Genomic DNA, 13,146 nt, shown 5'->3' with positions numbered 1-13,146 from the left:
TTTTAACATCTGTCTGGAAGTACAATGCTGTCAATGATAGGATACTATCCATACGCCTACAAGGAAGACCAGTTAATATGACTATTATTCAAATTTATGCACCAAACACTAGGGCCAAAGATGAAGAAATAGAAGATTTTTATCAGCTGTTACAGTCTGAAATTGATCAAACATGCAATCAAGATGCACTGATAATTACTGGCAATTGGAATTTGAAAGTTGGAAACAAAGAAGGATCAGTAGTTGGAAAATATGGCCCTGGTGATAGAAACAATGCCAGAAAGCAAATGATAGATTTTGCAAGACCAACAAATTCTTCATTGCAAATACCTTCTTTCACCAACATAAATGGCGACTATACACATGGACCTTGCTGAATGGGACACACAGATATCAAACTGACTACATCTGTGGAAAGAGATGATGGAAAAGCTCAATGTCATCAGTCAGAACAAGGCCAGGGGCCAAGAACCATCAATTGCTCATATGCAAGTTCAAGCTGATACTGAAGAAAATCAGAGCAAGTCCACAAGAGCCAAAATATGACCTTGAGTATATCCCACCTGAATTTAGAGACCATCTGAAGAATAGATTTGACACATTGAACACTGGTGACCAAAGACTGGACAAGTTGTGGAATGAGATCAAGGACATCATACATGAAGAAAGCAAGAGGTCATTGAAAAGACAGGAAAGAAAGAAAAGAGCAAGATGGATGTCAGAGGAGACTCTGAAACTTGCTCTTGAATGTCGAGCAGCTAAAGCAAAGGAAGAATTGATGAAGTAAAAGAACTGAACAGAAGATTTCAAAGGGCAGCTCGAGAAGACAAAGTAAAGTATTATAATGACATGTGCAAAGAGCTGGAGATGGAAAACCAAAATGGAAGAACACGCTCGGCCTTTCTCAAGCTGAAAGAACTGAAGAAAAAATTCAAGCCTCAAGTTGCAATAGTGAGGGATTCTTTGGGGAAAATATTAAATGAAGCAGGAAGCATCAAAAGACGATAGAAGGAATACACAGAGTCATTTTACCACAAAGAATTAGTCGATGTTCAACCATTTCAAGGGGTAGCATATGATCAGGAACCAATGGTACTGAAGGAAGATGTCCAGGCTGCTTTGAAGGCATTGGCAAAAAACGAGGCTCCAGGAGTTGATGGAATATCAATTGAGATGTTTCAACAAACAGGTGCAGCGCTGGAAGTGCTCACTCGTCTATGCCAAGAAATATGGAAGACAGCTTCCTGGCCAACTGACTGGAAGAGATCCATATTTATGCCTATTCCCAAGAAAGGTGATCCAACTGAATGTGGAAATTATAGAACACTATCATTAATATCACACGCAAGCAAAATTTTGCTGAAGATCATTCAAAAATGGCTGCAGCAGTGTATCGACAAGGAACAGCCAGAAACCCAGGCTGGTTTCCGAAGAGGATGTGGAACCAGGGATATCATTGCTGATGTCAGATGGATCCTGGCTGAAAGCAGAGAATACCAGAAGGATGTTTACCTGTGTTTTATTGACTGTGCAAAGGCATTTGACTGTGTGGATTGTAACAAATTATGGTTAACTTTGAGAAAAATGGGAATTTCAGAACACTTAATTGTGCTCATGAGGAACCTTTACATAGATCAAGAGGCAGTTGTTCGGGCAGAACAAGGGGATATTGATTGGTTTAAAGTTAGGAAAGGTATGCATCAGGGTTTTATCTTTTCACCATTCCTATTCAATCTGTATGCAAGGAAATAATATGAGAAGCTGGACTATATGAAGAAGAATGGGGCATCAAGATTGGAGGAAGACTCATTAACAACCTGCATTATGCAGATGACACAACCTTGTTTACTGAAAGTGAAGAGGACTTGAAGCACTTATTAATGAAGATCAAAGACCACAGCCTTCAGTTTGGATTGCACCTCAACATAAAACAAAAATCCTCACAACTGGACCAATGAGCAACATCATGATAAATGGAGAAAAGATTGAAGTTGTCAAGGATTTCATTTTACTTGAATCCACAATCAACAGCCATGGAAGCAGCAGTCAAGAAATCCAAAGACACATTGCGTCGGGTAATTCTTCTCCAAAGGACCTCTTTAAAGTGTTGAAAAGCAAAGATGTCACCTTGAAGACTAAGGTGCACCTGACGCACGCCATGGTATTTTCAATTGCATCATATGCATGTGAAACCTGGACAATGAAGAAGGAAGTCCGAAGGAGAATTGATGCCTTTGAATTGTGGTGTTGGTGAAGAATATTGAATATACCATGGACTGCCAGAAGCAAGAATAGATCTGTCTTGGAAGAAGTACAACCAGAATGCTCCTTAGAAGCAAGGATGGCGAGACTGCATCTTACATACTTCAGACATGTTGTCAGGAGGGATCAGTCTCTGGAGAAGGACACCATGCTTGGCAAAGTACAGGATCATTGGAAAAGAGGAAGACCCTCGACGAGGTGGATTGACACAGTGGCTGCAACAATGGGTTCAAGCATAACAACGATTGTGAGGATGGGGCAGGACTGGACAGTGTTTCGTTTTTTTCTGTATAGGGTCGCTATGAGTCAGAACCGACTGGACGGCACCTAACAACAACAACAAAACAACAACAACAACTACAGATAAAAGGTGACTGGATCACAGGTATGATGAAAGCTTCCTTTGTAAAGAACAGTCTCTGTCTCTGTTCCTTCATGGTCAATCTTATCACATCTGCTTCTTATGACCAGTAAACTTCTAGGAATTTCCATTCCACTGCTGGTAAATTTCTAATGCTTTATGGTTTGAAAAATGTCTCTATCTCTGTATGTATTCCTGTTGAATCAAAGTATCTTTGGGAAGACACAGAATTTGATATTTGCTCCCAGCACTCCCATCTGGGATGTCATTACTTCTCAATTTTCTTCTCTGATGTAAATATCCGTAGCAGGTAGTCAGGAGAGAGATTGTCTGGCTTCCTAGTCTGATTAGCCTCAGGTTGGTTGTATTCATGGGGTCAATTATTTATTTGTTTTAGGACCCATTTTATCAACAGAGGTAATGTGGTCATTTCATGTGTTAGCTCTTTTTCCTGTTATCCACTTGTTCTCTCCAGGCACTTTAAGAACACGGTAGGAAAAATTGGAAGGGTCATGTGGAGACAGTAATACTGGCTTCATAAAATGAGCTAGGAAGCATTCCCTCCCCTTCTATTTTCTGGAAATGATTGTGTATAGTTTGGGTTAATTCTTTAAATATTTGTTGGAATATTCTAATTAATCTTTCTGGACCTGGTAATCTTGGGGGGGGGGGCAGGGAGGGCTATAGGACTTTTAAAATAAGAAAATTAAATATCCTCAATACAATGCTATTCAAAATACATATTCATATTGGGTAAGTAGTGGCCATTTGAGTTTTGTGAGCAATTGGTCTGTTTCAATTAAGTTGTCAAATTTACGTGTGTAGCATAAATTAGACTATTTCCTTATTATTCATTTGTTGTCTCTAGAGCCTGTAATGATATCCCCTGTTTCATTCCTGATTCTGATACTTTGTGTTTTCCTTCCTTCTTTTTTTTTTGGTTTGTTTGTTTTTGTCAATCTAGAGGCTTGTTAATTTTATTCATCTTTTCGAAGAACCTACTTATTGTTTCACTGCTTTTCTCCATTTTGTTTACTTTCAATTTATTTCTGCTCTTATTTTTAGTATTTCTTTACTTCTGCTTGATTTGAGTTTACTTTGCTCTTCTCTCTCTTTTTTTAGGTTCTTCAAGTGAGAGTTCACATAATTGACACGAGGCTTTTTTCTTTTTTTCCGTATGAATTTAGTGCTATAAAATTCTTTCTCAGTACTGCTTTAGTGTGTCCCACAAATTTCGACATGTTGTATTTTCATTTTATATCCTTGAGACTTTCTCTTTAACCTATAGATTATATAAAAGTGTGTGGATTAGTTTCCAGCTTGGAAAATTTGTTTTCTGTTTCTGTGACTGATTTTTAGTTTGATTCCATTGTAGTCAGAAAACCCACTTGGTATGATTCAATTCTTTTAAATATGTTAAGGTTTGTTTGAGGGCCCAGACTATATGTTGTGTCTTGATTCATGCTCCATGGGGACTCGAAAAGAATGTGTATTCTGCTCTTGTTTGGTGAAGTGCTCTATAAATGTTGATTAAGTCTGTTGACAGATGCACTTTTTTAGTCCTTGTATATCTTTGCTGATTTTCTGTTTAGTTGCTTTTCAATTATTTAGAGACAGGTGTTGAAGTCTCCAACTATAATTGTGGATTTGTCTACATCTCCTGTCAATTCGATCAGTTTTTTTCTTCACATATTTTGCACCTCTGCTGTTTGGTGTCTACATATTTAACACTGCTATTCTTTTTATTCCGGTAGTCTCAACTTACCTTAGTGTTACAATGAAACAGAGAACTGGATTTTTTTCCCACTTATCATTATTAATAGGTAATACAGTGCATAATTTTTTTCTGTCATCACATCTGTAAGTTTGTGTGTAATTTTTCCAACCTCCCAAGATAAATAAAGCTTGGATTTATAAAGATATTTATAATAAAAGGCAATAATACTGAAAACTAAACAGAAGAAATGAGATATTTGACTTACAGCAGAATCGACATAGGAAGGAGTCATTAGAATGGAACCTCCTTGTAATTTGATGACTTCCTGTTGCTTTTGGTGGGTTGATCCTTTTATCATTAATTGATGTCTCTCTTTGTCCCTGTTAATTTTTTGGTCTGAAGTTTTCATTATTTGATATAAATATAGCCACTCATGTTTTCTTTTGATTAATGTTTGCATGATATATCTTTTTTAAATTCTCTTTCATTTCTCCCTAACTATATAATTATATATATATATAAAATGAGTTAGTTGTAGATACCTTATACAGGCAGTCCCCAAGTTACAAATGTCTGACTTCGAGAAAACTCCTTTTGCCCTTTAGTGTTACATAACTTTGCCCTCACCTTGAAATGATTGAGTCAACCCTACTCCAACAAATTCTTCATCACAATCACTTTTTCATGCTGCATGTACAGCTTTTAAATCATTGAAAAGGCTTCAGCCCTTTCTTGCACTAAAGGAAGACTAAGAAATGTATGCATTTGTTTTGAATTTTCTACAAGTTAAAAAAAAATTTTATTGTGCTTTAAGTGAAAGTTTACAAATCAAGTCAGTCTCTCATACAAAAATGTATATACACCTTGCTATATACTCCTAGTTGCTCTCTCCTTAATGAGACAGCATATTCCTTCTCTCTACCCTGTATTACCATGTCCATCCAGCCAGCTTCTCTCCTCCTCTGCCTTCTCATGTCCCCTCCAGACAGGAGATGCCCACGTAGTCTCGTGTGTCTACTTGATCCAAGAAGCTCACTCCTCACCAGTATCATTTTCTATCTTATACTCCAGTCCAATCCCTGTCTGAAGAGTTGGCTTTGGCTAACAGATGGTCTGGGGACCATGAGCTTTGGGGTCCTCCTAGTCGCAGTCAGACCATTAAGTCTGGTCTTTTTACGAGAATTTGAGGTCTGCATCCCATTGCTCACTTGCATCTTCAGGGACTCTCTGTTGTGTTCCCTGTCAGGGAAGTCATTGGTTGTAGCCGGATACCATCTAGTTCTTCTAGTCTCAGGCTGATGTTTATCTAAGATTTGAATTAAAGACTAAAACTCACATTCTGTTTTCTTCAGATTTCTGTAGAGCAAAAAGTGGGATGAGAAGAGTGAAGAAGCAGAGCTCCCAAGAGAGGTAACTAGGGTGAAATGAAGCCCTTCTCTGTAAGAAAAATAATTAAGAATACCTGAACAGAGACTTGAAACCTGGACCCTCAGATTGAAAGCCCACTGCTCTACCAACTGAGCTACCCAAACCTATGTAGTGTTTCCTGAGCATCTCTTTTAGGCTTCTTTATGGCAGTTGCAATGTTCTAGCTGCTCTTTGGTAATCCTGTGGGGCCTTTCTTCTCTGTCCTACTGGTTCTCTATGAGTTGGAATGGACTTGATGGCAACAGGTTCATTTTTTTGGTTGTATGTTGCCAACTGGTTTCATATTTCATGTGTTCAGATAGTTTTCCTTGAATTCTCCTTGTTGACAAGAATATTTTGTTTGAAAGAGGTGGTGTCATCCATTGGATCATTTCTCTTCCTTCTGTCTTTGCCTTGTATCTCTTTAAATTTTAACAACCAGAGCGCGACCCTAAGACAGAGCACTGCCAGCTTTCTGATGGCACGGATAGATGTGGAGGTCTTCAATACTTGCCGAATGATGTGAATTTATCCCTTTGTTCTTTATTTCCCCAGTTGCACCTATTTTTCTTGAAGCAACACGAATGCTACTCTTTTTCATATTTCTCTGCATTGTCTTGTACATCTTTCTTGCAGCCTTGGGAAACAGGAGAAAAGAGTTGGAGAGAATTCGAAGATGTATGAGAATGTATCAAAATGATGAGGTCGCAAAGGAGCCTGTTTTTAATCTTCTCCATCTCTGTGCTTATCTTTCTTAAGGATGTACCTTGTTCACCAATGTGAGCCACTCCTTCTTCTTAGTTCTTTCTCCTGTTCCTCTTCCTTCTCTTCCTTTGTCTTATCTTTATTCACCTTTTGCCACCAAATTCAAAGGAAGAGGATAATTATCTTTATGAATTAATGTACATTAGGACATATCGTCCAGAGTATGATTCAAGATAGTTCGTAAGTCTTGACCGAAACCTCAGAAAATACTGTACAGTCAATCTGGGAATGAATAGGGAAGTTTTGCTGTGAAGGAAAGACTAACCTCTCTGGGGAGGAAAGACAGAATAGTTCCTCTGGGACAAGAGTGTTTTTTATTTCTAAAAAAAAAAAAAAAACTCAGCACTTCCAAGAAACAAAGGCTATGTGAAAACTGAGACAATTTGTAATTGCTGTACTTTGGGAATTTGTGGATTTCTCTTTTCTCCTACCCTACCAATATATCAGGCATAGGTAGGGGTGGGTCATACAAAATTGCCTTGGATTCCTTTGTGAATCAATACCACGAGAACTCAGGGATGACTTTTAAGCAAAATATCTGAGGGGTTAGGATTTCAATGAGAGAAGTGCCCCTCCAAGGTATTTTGGCCCACTTCTCCCGCTTGAAATAACTTGGAAGCCACCAAATTACCCATCAGATCTCTGGACCACTTACCAAGGGAGGTTTGGGACCTACTCCCTAGTTGCATGTGATTCTTCTACTTGTTGATAGAGGATGAAATTGTTAAAAATTATGTTATGAACAGATTAAAATAAAATCTTTTCCTGGCATAAAAAACGGGCATTTCTGGCAGGAGGTGCTCTTGTTTGAGCTTCCAGACCTTTCTCCTCAAAGCAATGCCATCTTATCTTTGAGACGGGAAAGGTCTGAATGTACCAACTTTTGGAGTTTCCTCTCCTCTTGCTGTCATCTGCACCCTTTTATTGAAGAGTTTTCTTCTTGACTCTTATTTCTCCACCCAAAAGCATCATTATTATCAGTGTCTTAGAGGAGTGCCCTTGAAAAAATAGGTCATTTCTGATCATTGCACAGTTTATTAATTCTATGTAATTGTTTTCAGTGGTTTCAACTGCTACTTGATTCCTTTTTGAATGTTGTTGAGTTTTCTCCCAATTTCCAAGTTAAACATTTGAAAATAGAAACCGAATGCTCCCTGGTAACACTTCCCCTTCAGATTTGGACTACTTCTTTAGTGTATTGGTCCCGTGGCCAGACGGAAAAGGCCTCTGATTCCGGGTCAGGTGATTGAAAGCTGGAGCCCCTTCTTGGTGCCTTATTTCTCCTATGGCAAAAAGTAGAAGCTTCTTGAATTGGCTTCCAATGGAGAGTGTTTATTTTAGGAAACAAAAGCAATTGAGATGCATCTATCTATTCTTACCCTTCTCAGCCCTCTCTCCTCACCCCCCTACATTGTCCTTTGGCTGCATCTCCCTCAGAAATCTTGGTGTGCTGTGAAAGGACCATGTTATGTGACTTTATTTGAAGTTCTAAAGACAAGAAACTGGAATTCTGTAGGCGAATGTAAGAAATGTAGAAGGGAAGGAATTTGAATTAGGTACTTGCCACTTCTCATGGCATTTTATTTCAGCTAGGTGTATGTGCAATGTGGGATGTTTTCTACAAGAGGGTGTTTCAAAACCTCCAATGAAAGTCGTTTTACGATGAACCAGATTAACAAGCCTGATAAAACCCAGAGTCGCACAAGAAAACTTTTAAAATATTAAGGCTAATCTCCTCTCGAACTGAACCACTGTGGCCGCTGGTAGAGTCGGTCGCTTGAATGTGGATATTCTACTCAATGTTGGTGTTAATTGCCTCCGCGTTTCTTGATCGCTGTGGTTTGGGTTGTTCAAGGTCGTCTAATCACGCATCCACCACTGACTGGTTTGTCAAGGATCCTAAGAAAGAGCCATTTTAACCCACTGCGACTGAGTCAATTCCGACTCGTAACGTCCCTATAGGACAGAGCAGAACTGCTCTATAGGGTTTCCAAAGAGAGGCTGGTGGACTCAAACTGTTAATCTTGTGGTTAGCAGCTGAGTTCTTAATCACTGTGCGCTAAACCAAAAAACCAAACCCATTGCCGTGGAGTCGCTACCGACTCATACTGACTCTACTGGACAGAGTAGAACTGCCACTTAGGGCTTCCAAGGAGCACCTGGTAGATTTGAATTGCTGACCACTTGATTAGCAGCCTTTTTTTTTTTTTGATTAGCAGCCTTAGCTCTTAGCTCTACACCACCAGGGTTTCCAATAATGAATGGAGGAAAACAAAGGCTCGTCCGGGGTTTGAACCCGGGACCTCTCACACCCAAAGCGAAAATCATACCACTAGACCAACGAGCCACCACCGTAGGCTACTGTTATGGGCACCAGAAAGAGCTTTAAGGTTTCCTCTAGTCTGACTGAGCAGGTAGGACTGCTTAGATGATTAAAAGAACTAAAAATTTTTCCTTGGGCCATTTAGTTTTCTCCTTTCTCTCCGTCCTTCTTTTTCTACCCTGATATTCCATGATATGCTAACTAAAACCCAGTATTTATGGACCAGTTGTTCTGGCAAAATCCTTCTTGCTTTGGGGTAAGGACTGGTTCCTTTTTTTCCCTTCCTTCTTGTCTTTCTTTTGCTGACGCCCTGCCCTGGCAGATACTAAGCCCCAGGAAGCAGAAATGGGAGAACGCTAAAAGCAATCAGTTGGACCATTGGCTTCCTTTTCTTGTGAGAAGGGTAAACATAATAAAAGACATGAGGACGATGAGGGTTGCTAAAAAGTGAAGAGAAGGTGCCAGGGATTGAAGCAGAAAACCCATGAATGCAAAGCACGCTTTCTAGCACTGAACTACACCACCTGATGGCTGACTAGCTTGGTGATGACTCTTGTTTTCATAAAAGCAAACTGATATTTTTTCTGTGCGGCTTCTCCCTCACCCCCCCAAAAAGCAAAAAATAAAAACCCTAAGAGTTGCCTAGAAAGAGGCCATTGGGTTAAATGCCACCCTTTCTAAAACCATTCATGTGGATACTGTCTATCGCTGTCACAATGAGAAGGTTAACTGGATTGTAGTCTGAATAACCGTTTCTGTTTCTAGGATCTTCCCACTCTGGTAGTCGACTCCAAGGTACACTAGCCAACAGATACCTTAAATGAAAATTACTTGCCTTCACCAGGAAAGTCCCCGGAAGATCACACCTCTCCAACATATATCACATGGAAAATGACTCCAAATTGAGGTCTCTTTAGACCACCAGCAGCCCCCGGCTCTAGTGGAACTGGCTAACTGAACTTCACTTCTAATTGGATCAGTGCCCTGCCAACATCCCTTTTCCAGCTGACTCTCATTGCTCCTGTCAAGTCACACCTTCTGAGCTTGTCCCTTTAGTTCTGGGTCCACAACTCCGTCTCCATCCCTCATTTTACAATCATTCCCACAAAACATTTTAGAGGTGGGAGAAACTTCAACACTCCATCAGTTTTAAAGGAACTAAGTTTTTTTCCCAGACTGGAGGAATCTACAGGTAAAAGCAGAGTCAGGATGGCAGAGCAGCAACGGTACAAAGCTGTCGGACTCTTTTCCCCTGAGAACCCACTGACATAATGGTAAAGCTTGCTGTGGATATAGATGTTTGAAAGAATAAAGTCAAAGAGCCCTGGAAATCATCAAAATGTGCCACCGGTGAACTGGAAAATAAGAGGAAGTCCTGGATAATACAAAACAGAAAGGGTTGAGTTGCTGAGGAAAGAGCTGAAGTTAGATCTGTTCTCTCACTGGGATGCTTTCAGCTTAGTTGTGTATGGCCAATGATCTCTACTTTGAGTCCAAAGCCTCTTTATCCAAGATCATTCATATGATATTGAGGAAAGTGTTCCAGGCAGGTCTTTATTTGAAGACTTATAATACTGAAATACTGGTAATAAAGATCAAACAACTCCCCAGAAGCCTGGACTGTGCTCCAAGACTTCTGGGCATTTTATTATTAAATATCCCCCTGTCAATTAACCTCATTATTCAATCCAGAATGCTCCTTCTTGTTTTCCCAAGGACCTTGCCCACTTTGAAATAAAAAATGGTACATGTCTAGCCTAAAAGATTCTTTTTTGCAAAACCAGTATCTCTAGGGTTTTGTGTATTCCATGTGACTTCTTCTGAACTACTGTACCACCTGTACATTCTTTCTTTTATCACAAAATTTTAAACAGTATATAAGCAAAAAAAAAAAAGGCTTTGTGATAATAGCAGCAGTTTCTCTAGAAATGACAGCCCACTTGCAAACATCTCTCCCTCCCTCAATAAATAGTTGAGCTCTTTAGTCTTATTGTTTGTAACACTGGGGAAGTCAAAAAAGGTTGGAGGCTCGTGGCTCAGTTCCGACTCTCCTTGGCTTAGAGCTTTAGAAAATTTACTTGAGAAAGTGAGTATTGGAAGGTATCTGTTGTTGGGTGACTTGGTGCAGGAAGAAGACATCATTTGGAAGTAAACCAAGGAATTTCCAACCCTGGGAAAGGATGTGGTACTTTTAGAGCTTTAGTCGAGCACTCTCCCAACTGAGCCGTGTATGTCACACCTTTACTTTTACCTACACTAAAGATTTTCTCAGCTTTCTGTTTGGAAAGGTTTCCTTGAGAGATGCCCTTCGTTATTTCCTAGCTCAGAGGATTTTGGGCACTCTGTGCTACTGCCTACAGTTATGGAGCCTAAGTATTACTACTAGCTGAGGCAGAGGTGGGGAGTTAGACCTGGAATGGGTGGAGAGAATCCATGGGTAGATTCTCAGCCTTCTGTCTTTTAATCGACACAGGTCCAACTGAGAACACAAAAGGATTTTTTTTTTATGGTCTCCCTAGAAGTGTTGCATATTTTATTTAAAATTAAAAAGAAAAATACCAGAAGCCCTGGCGGCACAATGGTTACAAGCTAGGCTGCTAACCTAACGTTCTGTGGTTCAACCTATCTAGCTGCTCTGCAGGAACTGGACCTGGAGATCCTCTCCTGTAAATATTGCAGCCTAGAAAACCCTATGGGATGGTTCTACTATGGAAATTGTGGGCTGAGAAATTCTAATATAGTACATGATGGTGGACTTAGAAAGTGCTTCACTACTAATAGAAGGATCAGTAGTTTGAACCCACCACCCGCTCACAGGGAGAGAGACAGGGCAGTCAGGTTCTGTAAAGATAGAGGCAATTGTATCCTGTCGCACAAGGAAAACCGTATAAGGCAGTTCTACCCTGCCCTACAGAGTCGCTAAGAGTTGGGGTCGACTTAAAAGAAATGCATTTTGGTTATACTCATGATTCTTTTCTGCTTTGATGTTATGTATGGGGAGGTGGGGGAGAAGGGATGGTTTTAATTGCAAGAAATGTTTAAAGTCCTGTAGAAAAAGAATCTCTATACGGTATGAGGGCACAAATGTGGGTGTGGTGTATGCAAGAAAGATTTTGTGATTAAAAAAACTTGGGTTTGAATCTTGAGTCCACTCCATTACTAAACTGCTGGAATAAGGAAATTTGTTGAACATCGTTGAACTTTTAAACAATTTTAAGAATATCTTGAATTTTCTCGCTGATAACAACCCTACAGCCTTAAACCCCTGTTTGAAATTTCCAAATCTCAAATTATTTCTGTTTAAGGAAAGAATAAAAATAAACATTTCTATATGGAAAATTCTGCTGAACATTTAAGAGGGAACCTAGAATTCTGAACAATGAGAGCAAACTGCTGTGAAGTCATCAAGACTCATGTATGAACATTCCCGATTTCCCACTCTAACATCAACCTGTTTCTTGACATTCTTTATTAGGGATAACTGGTAATGTGTGTGTGTGTTTACCATTTTGATTTTTTTTTTTCTTCTTCTTTGCAATATTTTGGTTTGACAGTATCTGTTTTCCCTGGAAACTCCTGGACACTGTCAGGAGAAAATAACCTACAGTCCTCCAAACTCAGAGCTGGATCAAGTTGCAAAAGGAAATTTGGTACAAAATGAGAAGCAACATTAGGATAGGGATACTGAGTGTACAGGAACTGGGTGCCAGATGGTTTATCCTTTAGGTCATACAGCTCAGCTCAGATGCTTGCATTTTATTTATTTAAGAAATACTTGATTAGACAAAGAGTATCATATTTTATGGCCTAAATAAACAAGGATTCCTTTACATTCTATTGAGGTGCAGGACATAGGGCAATTACCAAAATGTAATTAGCTTCCATTCAATATCTTAAAAATGAGGCCAATGACTACTACGTAAAAACAGATGCTGTAAAGATTGAAGGAGATCATTCATGTGACCACATTTCCATGTCCATGGGTGATATGAAACACGAATTTTGGCAGGTCCTACTCCATCCTCTCAGCCTAGTGGTTCTCCCAGGACAACACCTACTCAGGTACCATCTTCTCTAGCCAGTGCTGACCAGTAGAAATAGAATGCAAGCCATAAATGAAGGACACTTACACAATTTGCGATTTTCCAGGAGCCACATTAAACAAGTAAAAATAAGCATGTGGATTTAATTTTAAGAATGTAGTTTATTAACCTGTTGTATCCAGAACATTACCAAGCAATTGATTAAAAGTTATGACTTTTGGTTTCTAGTCTGGCATGTAAAGAACTTGGAAAGAATCTCTCCCATGGT

The 13,146-nt window shown here is 39.5% G+C and overlaps 1 non-coding gene across 1 annotated transcript; it reads right to left on the bottom strand.

Moving 5' to 3' along the window:
• Window positions 1-8,787: 8,787 nt before the first annotated feature.
• On the bottom strand, window positions 8,788-8,859 carry TRNAP-UGG (transfer RNA proline (anticodon UGG)). Its single transcript has one exon. It is a non-coding gene; the product is annotated as a tRNA-Pro (tRNA).
• Window positions 8,860-13,146: the final 4,287 nt, after the last annotated feature.

This window comes from Elephas maximus, chromosome 1, assembly GCF_024166365.1.
Source record: "Elephas maximus indicus isolate mEleMax1 chromosome 1, mEleMax1 primary haplotype, whole genome shotgun sequence".
Lineage (NCBI taxonomy): Eukaryota > Metazoa > Chordata > Mammalia > Proboscidea > Elephantidae > Elephas > Elephas maximus.
This window is presented reverse-complemented; position numbering and strand designations above follow the sequence as displayed.